Below are 16313 nucleotides of genomic sequence, written 5' to 3' on the forward strand. Positions count from 1 at the left end.
AAGATGTTTATATATAATAATCAGAGTACAATTATTATGATAAATATGTGTTATTTAGATAGTAATTGATGAGGTATGATATGTTGTGACTATTATATTATACTATATGATATGTTATGAATGCATGTTTGACTTTCTTTCATATAAAATTAAATTAAATCCATAAAAATAAAATTCAATTAAAAAAAATATGTGAGTAAAAAATTCTTTGCTCTCACAAAAAGAATATTGATAAATATTTTACATGCATATTTTTAAACAATTTTTTAATATCTTTTAAAAGATATCTGATTTAATCTTACAAATATGCACCATATATATATATATATATATATATATATATATATATATCCGAACAATCAAATATGTATCCGAAGAACAATAGAAATAATTTAAACCGAAATTTTATCAATCTTATTCATAAACTCTAACGTACATGTTATAGAAAATTATAAAAAATAATTTTCCCAAACTTTCCAATCGGACAATTCAAAATTTAATATAAACGATTAAAAGATTAATTGTTTGTGCTAAATTTCAAACAGAAACTAAGTTTCACTCAATGATTTGATACTTATAATTTAATATGTCAATCATAATAAATCACATGCATATTCAAAAGCAAATAACATGCATACCTAAAAGCAATTAACATGCATATGCAAAAGCCAATAACATGCATACACAAAAGCCAATAACATGCATATATCCAAAAGCCAATAACATATGCAAATCCAAAAGCCAATAACATAAATATCCAAAAGCCAATAACATGCATACCCAAAAGCCAATAAAATGCATAGACAAAAACTTCTAAACAAGAATGCTAACTTTCTTAACAGATTAAAAACGTATTGGAGAGAAACGGAGGAGTGCAAAATGCAAGAAATCATCACCCAAGGACACGAGCAAAACTGCACCAAAATCCAACTAAAACGCATTTTAATCGGTTCAAATGAAAGATAATTTATCAAAGAGTAATGTAATCAGGGTAAAATTACGTGAAAAAACGTATGCATATGTCCAAAAGCCAATAACATATGCAAAAGTGAAAAAACGAAACTAAAAATCGTAGTCCGTGAAGAGAAAATGCGAGGAAGATGATGAATAGTGAGTGCGCGTAACTGCTACCTCGCGCGCAGGTTTTGTAATAGCAGACCATTAGACGTCGGCGCCCACCAAAATGTTTCGGTGGAGTTTGTGAGACCGAGACACTAACCTTAGACTTGTGTGCTTCGCTTGTACGCTTCCAGTTTAGATCGATCTGTTGTCACTTAGTTTCGGTCGGCAATGCTCCTTACCGCTCGGTTGCCGCTTTGGACCGGAGGGGGAGGTACCTACAAAAGGCACTCTGACGCTCAAGTTAGGAGCGGTTTAATGAACTGTATATCATAATTGTATATTTGAGTCATGATCGGACGTGAATAAGGCATAGTGGAGTATGACTTGATCGTGTCTTTACCTCAAACCTAAACTCTTATTTATAGAGTTTAAAGGAATCTGACCAATTAATTTACCTCTTAATGGTCCTTATAATGCAAATCTTAATTGTTTATCGGTAGCCGTTATCACATTTATTGCACCTTAACTCTGCTCAATGGTTGTCGGGACCAAACAGCTGAAAGGTTTTTTCTTGCATGTTGACCATTCGATTCCTCGGGATCGTATGTCATTCTAACCGATCGGCACTATATGAGTTCATAGTGAAATAGATGATTTCCTACACCCTTACCGTTCGGTCGGCTATGAGCTTATAGTAACAAAACCAATAACATTTGTGTAATTCTAACCACAAGTCTTAAGAAAAGTGTCATCTAGCTAGTCACAGATATATTTTTCAATGCAAAATTCTATCTATGTTATCATTCTACATGTCAGGCCTCAAAAAAAAAAAAAAAAAAAAAAAAAAAAAACGTGGCAGCCTGCGAGCGCGCCACCTCAGCGACGCACGTAGAGACAGCAGCGTCTGACACACACTAACGGACGCCAATCGTGCACGTGAAATTTAGTCAAAAACGTAGTGGGAACGTGCGTTGGCAGAAGGCTGTCAGAAGCGTTAGTGGAAGTGCGCTGGCAGTGGAAACGTGCGCTGGCGAGGTGGAAAAACAGATATGAGACTCTGATAAATCCTCCACCCTCCACACGCTCCACCATTTTCGTTTCTGAATTCTCTCCTTCTTCTCTCTACACTCTCTGCACGGTCTCTCTAAGTGTACACCGTTCGTCTCCTCCATTCTGTATTCCAGCACCATAGAAGGACGCACGGCGTCAAGGACTTCCAGAGAAAACGTTTGTCTGGAGAAAACTGAGCTGGTAAGTCATTCCCTTCATGCTGACGTTCGTTACAATGCATGCAAACCCGGTTATGAGATTCGTACGTTCGTCATCTTTCTTAGAAACGAATAGATCTGATTTGGTGTCAGGGCTCGTTCATTGTGTAGTTGGATTAACGAGCGTTGACGAGTAGAATCTGTTAGTGGAGAAGTGTATTTGCGCGTCTGTGGACGTTCGTTCATTTCCAGGTAAGGGAAGCTTATTTAATTTAACTAATGTATGTTGTGTGAACGTTCGTTATTTAGCCGTATGAAAATAATGCATGATGAATGATATAAATGAATGGTATGAACGTTCGTATTTGGCTGTATAGGTATGATGTATGATGTTTACTCTATCTGGTATGCATGAACGTTCGTTGATGTGGTGAAATGAAATATATGAATTTTTGATAATACGGATTTTATGAGGACTGTGAAATGTACCATGACATGAACGAATGAAACTATGAAACTGTATGATGAGAAATGAACTGGAATATAACTGAATTTGAAAATGATCTTCCAAATGAATATGTACGTTCGGTCATTGATCATTCGGTTTTTCTTTAGTAACATGGTTGAAATGTTAATTCTTCCATTCGAATGAAAATCTTGTTGAGGACGAGCGTCCTCGTGTCTAAAAGCCATGCTTGAGCATTCGGCAAGGCACTGTTGTACCGGGTATCTTTGATAAATTCCCTTCTTTTGTAAATATTGTTATAAGCTAAATGGGGCTCGGTCTTAAATCGAGCGTTCGCACTAATTAAACGTTCGGTCTCACACCTGACGTTCGTACTTAGGAGTGTTCGGTCTTAAACAGAACGCTCGTCCTAATTGGTGCTCGGTCTCACACTGAGCGTTCGTCCAGCGTTCGGTTTTGAATTGAGCGTTCGTCCAAATAGTGCTCCGAATTGAGCGTTCGTCCAAAATGGCGCTCGGTTTTGAATTGAGCGTTCGTCCTAATGTGCTCTGTTTAAGCTGAGCGTTCGTCCTTAAGGGTGCTCGGTTTTATAGTGAGCGTTCGTCCAAATAGGGTGTTCGGTTTTATACTGAGCGCTCGTCCTAAAATGGGGCTCTGTCTTATGCTGAGCGCTCGCTCTAAATGGTGTTCGGTTTTATTGAAATAGCGTACGTCCAACTTCAGATTTGCCACGTTCGGTCATTGATTCAAAATTCACGAGCGTCAGCTCATTCAACTGATTCTCAAGGTAAATAACGTTCGTCCAATGAACAGTATATTATGTATTCCCGTACGTCATTGAAATTCTGCCGTTCGTACTTTTGATTTGAACGAACGTCTTTTTGGGTCTCGCTGACAGCGTTCGTCCTCGGTCTTATTGGGGACAGAACGTTCGGTTTTTGATGGCTTCCTTATGAATGATGAAAATGATTATGGAATGATGACTAGTGAATGATGAACAGTGAATGATGATACGAGATGAAATGAAATTTATGAATGTGAACGAGCGTTCCGGGGAGGAATGACTCTTGGATGATTATGAGAATTTGTAAAGTATGACCGTGGCCAGACTTAGCAGGCGATTCGATCCTGATATTCCGTGAGTACTCGTCCTCACATAGAGGGGGTATGTCATGCGTGGGAATGGCAGGAGGTCCCCGTCACATAACAGTAATTTGGACGGAACCGTCACATAACAGTAATTTGGACGGAACCGTCACATAACAGTAATTTGGACGGAACGGACTAACCTCGGGTGGCAGCTGATGAGAGTGCCAGCTACTACACCACCCGGGTGCGCGAACTTCGTAGCTACACGGGAAATCATACAGTCCGGACAGTCAGTCGTGTGTTGAGTTTTCTATTATGGGTGTGTTGAAATATACATGTATGATGAACTGTTTACTTGAATTTGTATGTTGATGCATGAGTTAAATTACATAAGCTTACCCTGCGTTTTTCCTTGTGTTGTCTCGTTTTGTACGTCCGTCCTGTCATTGCAATGATCATCCGTGTGGATGTGAGCAGAGGGAGACGAGCGTTTGGAAGAGGCATTGAACGAAGAGAATCTGGTTGAAGTTGAAGTGAAGACCGAGCAGTGAGACGCTCGGCCAATCCTTTAATTCTATTATGTATGACCGTTCGGTGTTTTCCTGTGTGAACCGTTCGGTCATGTTTTAAATTTTACGTTCGGTTGTAATCCGTGACTATTGTATGGACGTGCGGTTTTGCGCGTTCGCTATTTATTATTGTAAGCTTGTACTCAAGGACGTTCGTCCTTGAGCGTTTGTTTTGTTCGTTTTATTTTAGTTGGAAAACTGTACTGTTTTATTATTAACTGTGATTTTCTAATTATATGGTTTTTACTGTATTTTTGGGATGTCACACTACACAAATATCATATTATGTAGAAGATTTCATAATTAATTAACTAAAAATAACATAAATTTAAATTAAATAAGAGGATGTAAAAATTTAGTTATTAATATTAATCGTGAGTGATAAAGTTTATTGAGTTTAAAGTGAATTTTATTGTGAAAGAAACTTAATTTTTGTTTTGGACTGAAATTAATACATTATGATTTGTTAAATTGATTGAGAGAGGAGTATTAGTATTAGTTGAAAGTTATTCTTAAAAGGAATTGGATTGTAAGTCTCCATTGATGTCGAGCACTGAGAGAATGGTTTAAAGGAGGAAAGAACAGAAAGCAAAGGCCATGCAAAATGCATAGTAAGAAAAGATAAGTATGAGAAGCACCACAGCAATCATATCATGTTTGTAATACTATGAAAATTGATGAATCAATGGAAGACACTGCTTTTGTTTATTGTTATGAACTTGTGAAGAAATCTGTCTTTTCATGTTAGTTTATGTTTCAATCATTCCATACACTCTCTCACTTTACTTTTTCTCTCTTTCTTGTACTTTAACATAACATTCTTAACCCTTTTTCTTTTTCATAGCTTTCTTCATTCAATACCTTTATCATCTCCACAAGATATTTCTCTCATGTTTCACGCTTCTTAGGCTTCTTTTTATTTTTATTTTTTCACTACATTGATTAATTATTTTTCACTAAAATTAATTTTTATTTAATGATATTTCTTATAATGTAAGAAATGAGTATAGGTAAAAAAAGAATTTAAAAATTGAAAAAAATTGCAATTACTCCTTTCATAAATTATTGTTAAATGCCACACATATTCTAGTTTAAAATAAATATTCATTTTAATAAAATAAATTTCATATCTTCTTTAATCTCTTTTCATATTTTAATTTTTAACAATTTATCTTTATTCGCACAATCCTTGTTGGAAAACTTTTCCCATATGAACATACGAAACAGATTTTGTTTTTTTCTTCTCGTACACTCCAACTTTGTAATGAGTTTTTGTACTTCCATTACGAAAATTTATTAGTTTATGTCAGAACCCCCAAAATTTAAAATCCACTAAGAAAAACTCCGCTGAGTGGATTCCAAGTGTCGCGGCGAGCGGCTGAGTTTGAGAGAATGAAAAACAGGAGGCGGCATGAGAGTGGACGTTCGTCCTTGAGTGAAGGCAGTAGTTAATGCACCATTTTCAAACGACGTGTCACTTCTCTGCATGCAACCTTTTTCTCCAAAACTCTGAAAAATCATTTTCTCCTCCTTCTCTCTAGAATTCTTAACCTTCTCTCTACAAAATCTCACCCCTTTTCTTCTTCCGATCACCCAACAGATCACACCTAAGCATTTTCGGCGTTGAGGGCGTCCGTTCGAACCGATCAGTTTCTGATTCTGAACTGGTAAGTTCTTCTCGCTCTCAAACCGTGTTGTTTCTTAAACATGCAAAGTCAGATTCTGAGTTCATGAATCATCCTGTTCTTCTGTGTGTTCTGGTCTTGGGTTTGATTTGGTTTCGTAATGTTTGAGCGTAGGAACTCTAAGATTCTGGCGGTGAGCTTTGTCTGTTGAACCGTGTGAACGTTCGTTTACTATCGTTGAGTGCTCGACTACTACTATAGGTAAGGGAAGCTTATATAATTTAATTGTATGTTCGTTTTCAATGAATGCATGTTGGTTGATTGACTGAATGTATATGATGGTTGCTATGTATGACTGTATGAATTTGGAAATTTAGAAATGTATGGATGCATGACTTTATGAATATGAATGTTGGGAAATGAGTGAATAGGTATGTCTGTATGAAGTTAAATGTTGTGAAATGAATTGAAGAGATTATGATTTTAATTCTGGAAGTTTATAAGAAAATGTATGCTCGTCACTGACGGTCTTTGACCGTTCAGTTTCTGGTGAACTCGGTTGAATTGGATTCTTTCATTTGGAGAGAATTCCAGTAGGGGACCGAACGTCTTTTCTATGTGGATTTTATTCACACATAAGCGTTCAACCAAGGAACTTCTTTTCTTGGTCTTTGATTGTAAATTCCAATATATTACATGAAATTGTATATCTTGTTCGTTCTTGAACATTTATAATTCTCAAGTTGTTATTCTATATAATAGTAGTGCTCAGTCTTATACCAAGCGCTCGTAGTTAGTAATGCTAGGTCTTATACCAAGCGCTCGTACAAAATGTTTAGTCTTACACTAAGCAGTTATTCTTATTCCCGAAATTCTTCTTTTACTATATGAGCGTTCGTCCATCATTTGTAACGTTCGCCATCTACATGCTCAGTATTTGACTGGCATTTGGTTCTTTGATGTTTCCTCATTAGTAAGTTAAGTATTACTTGGCGTACAGCTTCTTCGTACTATTCATTTAGGAATTTTTAGTGGACGTCCTACCGCATTAGTTCTTATTGTCGTTATGCCTAGAGTCTTAGTCTCAGCCTAGGTTTAGTTGGGTTCGGTTTATTTCATACTCAGGGACTAAATCTCTTAATTCAAATTTATTTTGAATTAGAGACGTCTTGGTTTCACTACCTTCGTTCGGTATTTGATATCGTAAGCTATCAGAACTGATTCAGACTAAGAGAATATTTATGAAGATGAGGAAATACGATGTTGACGAAAAGATATTGGTTATGAACGAGCGTTCCAGGGAGGAGCGTCTCTTGAATGATTATTGAAATTAGTAAAGTATGAATATGGATAAGCTAAGCTAGCGGCTCATCCTGATATTCAATGATTACTCTTCTCACGTAGAGAGGGGTAAGTCATGTGGGTGAATAGCAGGAGGTCCTTAGTCCATAAGTTAACATGGGCGACGTAAGAACGGACTAACCTCAGGTGGCAGCTGTTGAGGGCATCCCAGTTACTACATCACCCGGGTGCACGAGCGTCGTAGCTACATAATTCATACAGTCCAGACAATCAGAGTCTAGTAATAGGCTTTGTATGAGTTATTGGATGATGTAATATGTTCGTTTGAATTGTGTGACTTATATAATTGTACTTGTATGATTCAATTTAATTACATAAGCTTACCCTGTTATCCTGCCTTGTCGGTTTTTGTGCGTTCGTTCGTCCGTCTTGTCATTGCAATGATCATCCGTGTGGATGTGAGCAGAGGGAGACGAGCTGCTTGAAGAGGCGCTGGAAGAAGAAAATTTGGTAGAGGTAGAGGTGAAGACTGAACAATAAAACGTTTGGTCAGTAGTTTAGTTTCCCCGTACGAAGACTGTTCGGTATAGTTATTTTGAAAAACGTTCGGTCTAGGTAGTTCATTTGTAAAGTCTTGTATAGTCAAGTTTCTTGTAAGGCGTATGTTCGTTTTGTAAGACTGATTTGCTTTATTATTATAGGGTTAAATATGTTTTTAGTCCCTAAACTATTGGCCGTTTCTGGTTTTCGTCCCTCTTCCAAAGTAAGGTACAATTTGGTCCTCATTCTTTAGAAAAACGTTCGTTTTAGTCCTCAAAATTTTGTTTTTAGTCCTCGTTTTAGTCCTCAAAACGTTCGTTTTTTCGACTAAAACGAACGTTTTTTAAAGATTAAGGACTAAATTGTACCTTACTTTGGAAGAGGGACGAAAACCAGAAACGGTCAATAGTTTAGGGACTAAAAACATATTTAACCCTATTATTATATGTGAAAATCCTATACGTTCGATTTTCTATTTGCGTTATTGGGATGTGACAGTTTACATCATAATCTCAGGCTAAACATATATTTATTAAACTCTATTATTAATGTCCATGTTATTAAATACAATGACAGTTAGTCCAGTTTCAATTAATAAAAGAATTATCAAATACATGTCAGTTTCAATAATAAAAGAATGATGATTTTGAAAAAAAAAAAAGAAACTTGTGTCTATTTTTTATTTTCTTTACGACAGAAAGAAAAAGAGTGTTTTTAAAAACATGTATTTCGAGGATTAAAAGGTGATTATTTTAAACGTGTACGAAAAGTCATGGATTTTTTCTTCGATGCACGACATAGATCATCTTTCACATCAGAAAACTTGTATTTTACTACTTAACATTTCTAAAATGAAAATCTTTACGTAAATAATTCGTTGCTAATAGCTACTGTAAAACCCTATATAATTAGCAATAATAATTCTGTGTCAAATCAAATTAATTCACCCCTCAATCAATGTTTAATCCCCTTAAAAACCCGCTCCCAACTCTGATTTCATCTCTGCTGTGCACGAAAAGCTGAGCCAAAAATCATTTCTCTGGAAACATTAAAAACGCACCAATCTTTGCATGCAAGCACGCCACGTGTCGCGGGAGAAGCTTCCAAAGCAGGGTTTGGTGTGCAGGTGGCAGGCTGGGAGACGCTCGTCCGTTTGACGTGGGAATCCACAAAATCTGAGTTTTGAGAAACTCTCTCTCACTTGCTCGCACACTTCGTCTTCCCCAGAACCTAAAACCTCCATTTTTCTCCAACTTCTCTCTAAGAACCTTCATCTTCTCTCTACCATTACTCACTTCTTTCAACTCCAATCAACTTTCTGAAACCGTAGAAACGTTCACGGGCCAGTAAGCTTCATTTTGAGCCGAACCTCTTTTGATCCTGTAACCGGTAAGTTTCCCAGCCATACCCTAGTTCTGGAGTTACTATGAACGCTGTTTCAGTTGCATGCAAGGATAAAATCTGAGTTTCTGAGTTTTCTTTGGTTAGACTTAGTTAAGGAGCGTAAGGAAGAGCTTAGCGGGTAGAAAGTCATAGTTGGGCAGATTCAAGTTATACTGTTAAACGTTCACTGCTATCCAGGTAAGGGAAGCTTATATGTTTAATTTATACTTGCATGTGTAAAAAGTATGAAAGTTTGAGCTGTTATGCACGTTTACTGATATCTGATATGATTTCTGGTTTTGATTGATCTGTCATGAATGAGCATTGTTTGTATGTATTATATATGCTGTTGATTTTGATTAAATGCATGTTGATTTGATTACGTATGTATGGAGCATGGTTATTGTATAGTTGGAATGATCAAAATGTTGAGATCTATATGATGATGATATTTAAGGTGAATTAAATCTGGAATGAAAGTTATAAAGTTTATAAATTTGAAATCTGGAAAATTCTGTTAAGGTTGAAAAATCTGAAACTTTAAATCTTCCCTTGAAAAATGACGCTCGTCACCGTACGGTCTTAGACCGTTCGGTTTTCCTCGAAATAACTTAGAACGGGATTCCTTCACTTGGAAAGAATTCTGCTCGTGAACGAGCGTCCCCAATTGAATGTCTGAGCGTTCGTTCAGCTCAGTTGTTATAAATATTTGAAACTTTATGAATACATTAACGCTCGGTCTTAAACCGAGCGTTCGTCCTAAAGAGCGCTCGGTTTCATTTTGAGCGTTCGTCCTAAAGAGCGCTCGGTTTCATTTTGAGCGTTCGTCCTAAAGAGCGCTCGGTTCCATATTGAGCGTTCGTCCTAAAGAGCGCTCGGCCTTTTGCCAAGCGTTCGTCATGATTTGTGCTCGGTCATATACCGAGCGTTCGCTTTGATAAAGAGTTCGGTCTTAAACCGAACGTTCGTCATCATCTTTATTTCCTTACCGAACGTAAATAGCGTTCGTCCAAACATTTGAAAAATTTATATATTTCGCGTCCGGTCTTTAACTGGTAGCCTGTTCCTTTCGAATACAAAGTTCCTTATATATTCAAGTATTCTCTTTAATGTCTCTTCATCTAAATAGAGATAATATGACTTCTTAGTATTTAAAAATATTCTGGAGTTGATCTTTTATTCTGAAGTCTTTATGATTTTAAGAAGTTCTTTTAAATCTGGTTTTAACGTACGTCCTCTTCCTTCAGAAAGTTGAACGTCCGTCTTTTTCAGAGAATGGAACAAAGAATGAAAATATTATAACCATGAGATGTTAAGATGTTCGAACACAGTATTAACTGATTATACGATTGTGGAATTTGAACGAGCGTTCCAAGGAGGAACGTCTCATATGTGAAATATTGAATGGTAAAGTATGAACCTGGATAAGTTAAGCCTCGCGGTCCATCCTGATATTCCGTGATACGCCTCTTCAAGTAGAAGGGGGTATTCATGCGTGGGAATGGCAGGAGGCCCTAGTCCATTGAGTACTTCGGACAGATAGGGTTAACCTCGAGTGGCAGCTGGGGATTGATCAGTTATTACACCACTCGGGTGCAAGGACGCTTGTAACTACATGGTTCATACAGTCCGGACGGTCTGTCTTATATTACATTTTTCTATGATTATTATTTGATGAATCACATGCTGTATGTGTGTTTTGAAATGTAAATGTATGTGTTGATTGTATAAATTAAATATTATAAGCTTACCCTTGCATTTCCATTGTGTTGTCTACTGTCCATGTACCTTCCGTCTTGTCAAAATGCAATGATCATCCGTTGTGGATGTGAGCAGATGGTGGAGCATCACTTGAGCAAGTGCTGGAAGAAGAAAATTTGGATGAAGCCAATCTGGTAGAGGTTGAAGTGAAGGCCGAGCCTTAGAGGCGCTCGTTAGAATAGGAATTGTAAATGTTAGTGCTTGAAGAACGTTCGGCCAAGTATTTTGTAAGGCCGTTCGTCTTAATCATGTATTCCCCTATTTTGCGTACGTTGTTTTGTGCATATAAGAACGTCCGTTTTGGGTTTCCATTGTATGCGTTCCTGAACGTTCTTTTGTACTGATGCAGTTTGGCTTTTAATCCTGTTTAATGCAAAGACTGGTTTGGTTACTGTTAATTGTAATTAATTCTCAATTATGGTAATTACTGTATTTTGGGATGTTACATTAGTGGTATCAGAGCAGTTTTGTTCTAATTAAAGGACACTGTAGGGTTATGAGTGCACTGTGTTTTTGCCGTGTGCTTATTGTATGTTTGATGAGTTATTATTGATTTAACTCTTGGACATAATTAACGTTCGTTTTTCTCTGTGTTCAGAGAACAAATGGCACCTAGACTACCTCCTCCACCACAACCGAACGAGCCTGACACGTCCAACAACGTTAGGATGTTGGAAACTGTAATCGACAGACTTCAACAACAAAATACGACATTAGTTGAGCAGAACACTGCCTTGATGAGGCAAAATCAGGAAGCAATGCAGAGTCTGGAGGCCTCGCGTGTTCATTCGGAAGCAACACAGAGGCAATTAATGGACATCCTTGCCACAACTAGAGGTGCGCCTGGAGCATCTTCTTCAAACGCCACACCACATGCTGCTCAACCGAATGCTGAATGGAGTTTGGAGAGTTTTCTCCAGCACCATCCATCCAAATTCAGTGGCAAGTGTCTTCCGGACGAGGCTGACCAATGGCTAAGGGATATGGAAAGGATCTTCAATGCCAAGAGGTGTCCGGATGAGAACCGATTGGCATACACTGAATATTTGTTAACTGGAGAAGCGAGCCACTGGTGGGCGAGCGCTAGGGCCATCTTGACGGACGCTCAACAACAGATTACTTGGGAGGTTTTCAGGAATAAATTTTATGAAGAGTACTTCCCTGACAGCGTCCGTTTTGCGAAGGAGGTTGAGTTTTTACAGCTGGTCCAAGGAGGAATGTCAGTTTCTGAATATACGAACAAGTTCAAACACTTGATTCGTTTCAATACAATGGCCACTAGTGAGGAGTGGCAGTGCAGAAAATTTGAGAACGGTTTGCGCAGTGATTTGAAGGTTGTAATTTCCAGCTTGTGTATCCGAACGTTCCCTGCTATGGTGGAAAGAGCTAAGGTGTTAGAGAAAAATTTGGCAGAGGCGGAACGGTACAAGAAACAGCAAACAGTAAGGGGGCCGATTGTCTCAAGGGGAAATGTGAATCAGAGAGGATCCCCTTACGCTCGTCCAGCAGCCAACGCGAGCGGATCTCAAGCTTTGGTTCCTGCCGGACAGTCTGGACAGCAAGGTAGTGTGGTATGTTACAAGTGTGGAGGGCCACATTATCGTTCGTCATGTCCTCAACTGGTTGGAGTAAAATATTGCACTCGGTGTAGGCGAAATGGCCATCTGGAAAATGAGTGTAATATGGGCGGACGTGCAGTGATGAGGCCGCCGAACGCAGGAAGAAATCAGCAAGGAAGGGGTGGACGAGCCCAAGCTACTGGGCGTGTATATGCAATTACTGGGGCAGAAGCAGCAAGTTCAGGTACACTTATCACCAGTACGTGCTTGTTATTTGGAATGCAATGTTGTGTGTTGTTTGATTCGGGGGCAACACACTCCTTCATATCGAAGGCGTGCGTTGATAAGTTGGGCATAGCTGAGAGCGAGATGCACTTTGATCTGGTGGTGTCAACACCAGCTGCGAGTGAAGTGAGGACGTCTACCATGTGTGTGAGATGTCCTGTTGAGGTAGAAGGACGTAGGTACAAGGTGAATCTTATCTGTTTGCCTCTCAAAGACTTAGAGGTAATTCTGGGAATGGATTGGCTAAATACCAATCGCATTCTCATAGATTGTGGAGCTAAGAAGTTAATTTTTCCTGAAGAATATGAAGAGGAGTTGGGTGTGACGCTCGGTAAACTGAAAGAAGACATTATGGAAGGCGCGGCTTGTTACTTGATCATGACGCATGAAGACCGAGAGAGTGCGGATGAGAATTTTGAGCGTTCGTCCCTTAAGTGTACTAAAGGACGAACGGTTGTGGACGAATTCCAGGATGTCTTTCCAGAAGAGATCCCTGGACTGCCTCCTGTGCGTGAAATTGAATTCACCATTGACTTGGTGACCACGGCAACACCTATCTCAGTTCAACCATATCGGATGGCGCCTGCAGAGTTGGTTGAACTCAAAAAGCAAATTGAAGAACTGATGGAGAAGCAATTCATAAGGCCGAGCGTATCGCCCTGGGGAGCGCCTGTGCTCTTAGTGAAGAAGAAGGATGGCAGCTCTCGGTTATGTATAGACTACAGGCAATTAAACAAGCTGACCATCAAGAACAAGTACCCGTTGCCAAGGATTGATGACTTATTGGATCAACTGCATGGGGCAACGGTGTTCTCCAAGATTGATCTGCGTTCGGGATATCACCAAATCAGGGTGAAGGAGGACGACATCCAGAAGACTGCTTTCAGGTCGCGATATGGACACTACGAGTATGTAGTGATGCCATTTGGAGTAACGAACGCTCCTGCAGTGTTCATGGATTATATGAACCGCATTTTCCGGCCATACTTGGACAAGTTCGTGGTCGTTTTTATAGATGACATTCTCATCTACTCCAAGACACAAGCCGAGCATGAAGAACACTTGAGGGCAGTGCTGAGCGTGTTGAGAGAAAAGGAGTTGTATGCAAAACTGTCCAAGTGTGAATTTTGGATGAAGAAGGTGCAGTTTTTGGGCCATGTGGTCTCGGCTGAAGGTATTTCAGTGGATCCTTCTAAGGTGAGAGCAGTGTTAGAATGGAAGAGCCCGCGTTCGGTCACGGAAGTGAGGAGTTTTGTTGGTCTTGCGGGTTATTATAGACGCTTCATTGAAGGTTTTTCTAAGATAGTAGCACCGCTGACACAGCTCACAAGGAAGGACAAACCGTTCGCGTGGACTGACTTGTGTGAGGAACGCTTCCAAGAGTTGAAGAATAAGTTGACGAGCGCTCCAGTTTTAATTATTCCGGACACGTCCAGACCCTTTGAAGTATACTGTGACGCTTCTCATCAAGGGTTGGGCTGTGTGCTTATGCAAGAGAGACGAGCAGTAGCGTACGCGTCTCGTCAATTGAAGGTTCATGAGCGTAACTACCCCACACACGACTTGGAATTGGCAGCGGTCGTTTTTGCACTGAAGATTTGGAGGCACTACCTGTACGGATCTACATTCCAAGTCTTCAGTGATCACAAGAGCCTCAAGTACTTATTTGATCAGAAGGAGTTGAACATGAGGCAGAGGCGTTGGTTAGAATTTTTGAAGGACTACGAATTTGAGTTGCTCTATCATCCCGGGAAGGCCAATGTAGTGGCGGACGCCCTAAGCAGGAAGTCAGTGCATGTCTCTTTAATGATGGTGAAGGAGCTGCACTTAGTGGAAAGTTTCAGAGATCTAAGGTTGCAGTTTGAGCTGGAGCCGAACAGTATCAAGTGCTGTAACCTTAGAATATCAAGTAGCATATTTGACCGTATCTGGATGAAGCAACGTGAGGATGAAGAGTTGGTGAAGATCTTTAGCGCGCTCGGTTCAGATAAAGCTAAGGAATTCAATGCTGGGACGGACGGTATGCTACGTTACCTTGGTAGAACGTGCATTCCTAATGATGGAGAGCTGAAGCGGATTATTTTAGAAGAGGCGCATCATAGTCGTCTTAGCATACATCCCGGTATGACTAAGATGTACCAAGATCTTAGGCGTTCGTTCTGGTGGCCTGGAATGAAGAGTGATGTCGCTCGTTTTGTGGCATCCTGTTTAACTTGTCAACGCGCTAAGGCCGAACACCAACGACCAGGAGGGTTGCTTCAACAGTTGGAAATTCCAGAATGGAAGTGGGACAGCATCTCCATGGACTTCGTGACTCATCTACCACGAACGGTTAGGAATCATGACTCAATTTGGGTGATCGTGGATAGATTGACGAAGAGCGCACACTTCTTGGCCGTGAACCTGAAGATGTCCATGACTAATTTGGCCAAGCTGTATATAAATGAGATCGTTCGTCTTCATGGGGTGCCTTCAAGCATAGTTTCTGACCGAGACACGAGATTTACATCTCGTTTTTGGCAATCCTTACAAGGAGAATTGGGAAGCAAGCTGCAGATGAGTTCAGCATACCATCCACAAACGGACGGCCAATCTGAACGTACTATCCAGACGCTAGAAGACCTACTGAGGACGTGCGTCCTAGATCACTTAGGCGCGTGGGATGAGGTACTGCCTCTTGTGGAATTCACGTACAACAATAGCTTCCAGTCTAGCATTGGAATGGCGCCGTTTGAAGCTCTCTATGGGAGGAAATGCCGAACGCCACTTTGCTGGTTCCAAGAGGGAGAGAACGTGCTAACTGGACCTGAACTCATCCAGCAAACGACCGAGAAAGTTAAATTGATCCAGGAGAGGTTGAAGACGTCCCTTAGCAGGCAGAAGTCCTATGCGAATAGAAGAAGAAGACCATTGGAGTTTGCTGCAGGAGACCACGTGTTTTTGAGACTAAATCCGATCACTGGAGTAGGGAGAGTGGTTCGTCCAAAGAAGTTGTCTCCCAAGTTCATAGGTCCGTATCAAATATTGAAAAAGATTGGACCAGTAGCTTATGAACTGGCGTTGCCTCCTCAGCTATCAAATCTGCATCCAGTCTTCCATGTGTCTCAGCTTAGGAAGTATATAGCTAATCCCTCCCATGTCTTAGAACTGGAAGATATTCAACTGCGTCCAGACCGAACGTTGGAGTTACAACCAGTCCGCATTGAAGACGTTCGCACCAAGCTGCACAAAGGAAAAGACGTTCGTTTAGTGAAAGTTGTGTGGGACGCTAAAACTGAAGATTCAACGTGGGAGGTGGAGAGTGCAATGAAGGATTTATATCCGCAATTATTTTCATGTAATTTCTGAATTTTCGAGGACGAAAATTTTTGTAGTTAGGGAGAATGTAAAACCCTATATAATTAGCAATAATAATTCTGTGTCAAATCAAATTAATTCACCCCTCAATCAATGTTTAATCCCCT

Source organism: Vigna umbellata, chromosome 4 (genome assembly GCF_029865625.1).
Source record: "Vigna umbellata cultivar VRB3 chromosome 4, Vumbellata_1.0, whole genome shotgun sequence".
In the NCBI taxonomy this organism is placed as follows: domain Eukaryota; kingdom Viridiplantae; phylum Streptophyta; class Magnoliopsida; order Fabales; family Fabaceae; genus Vigna; species Vigna umbellata.